Source organism: Theobroma umbraticum, unplaced genomic scaffold (genome assembly GCF_002168275.2).
Source record: "Theobroma umbraticum cultivar Fairchild unplaced genomic scaffold, ASM216827v3 scaffold_55.0, whole genome shotgun sequence".
In the NCBI taxonomy this organism is placed as follows: Eukaryota; Viridiplantae; Streptophyta; class Magnoliopsida; order Malvales; family Malvaceae; genus Theobroma; species Theobroma umbraticum.
In genome coordinates, this window is record NW_018397270.1 from 3,266,445 (window position 1) to 3,267,506 (window position 1,062).

Here is a 1,062-nt window from a genome sequence, read left to right on the forward strand (position 1 = left end):
GTTTGTAATATGAGTTCACTAGCTAGGGTAAAGAATGTGAATTTATTGTGGAAAGAAAAATCTTAGCACATGTTTATTTCTCGTTAAAGAAAAAAGTTACGCAATTGATAATATTCATTTGGGAATATTTCAAGGTATTTTAGATGAAAAATCACAATAGTCTCATTCGTCAAGTTATTATGATATCATTCATTGCAAATAAACAAAATGAAAGATTGGCAGTTAGTCTAGTATTTCATCTTCAAGAAAGAAGATATTTTTCACATTCCGTAGCTGCACGTCAAGACTTTGATACAAACTTTTGGATTTTAAAATTTAATTTTCATTAACTCATTTTAAATGGAAAATTGTATGAACTTGACTTTGAATTTGGAATGAAATTGCATTGTATGCCACGATTAAGTTGTAGTTTTTTATTTCTTTAGTGGGCATGGCATTTGCTCATATGTTGCCCCTATTTATAGCCAACTTACGATAAGCCAAAAGAAAGAAAGAATAAAAAATTATGAACAAAATTCCTTTGTTGGTCTTTGTTTGTGATATGAGTTCATTAGCTAGGTCTTGTATTGTGCCTAAAGAATTAATCTTTCTTTTTAATATAAGTTCACTAGCTAGCATGAAAATGTGAATTTATTATGGAAGGAAAAAAAGCCTAGCACATGCTAATTTCTTGCTAAAGAAAAACGCTACTAAATTGATAATATTCGTTACGAGAATATTCAAAGGTATTTTAGACGAAAAAGCAGGACAAACTTGTACATCAAGTTACTATAACATCATACATTACAAATAAATGAAAGATTTACATTTAGTTTAGTATTTTATTTTCAAGAAAGAAGATTATTATTTACATTCCTTGAGTTATACGTCAAGACTGTGATACATATTTTTGAATTTTAAAAATTTTATTTTTATTTTTTTTATAAAAAATTGTACGAACTTGATTTTGAATTTGGAATAAAATTGCATTGTAAGTCAAGATCAAGCTGTAGCTTCTTAATTACTTTGGTGGGTATGACATCTGTTCATATGTTGTCCCTATTTATAGCGAACTTATGAGAA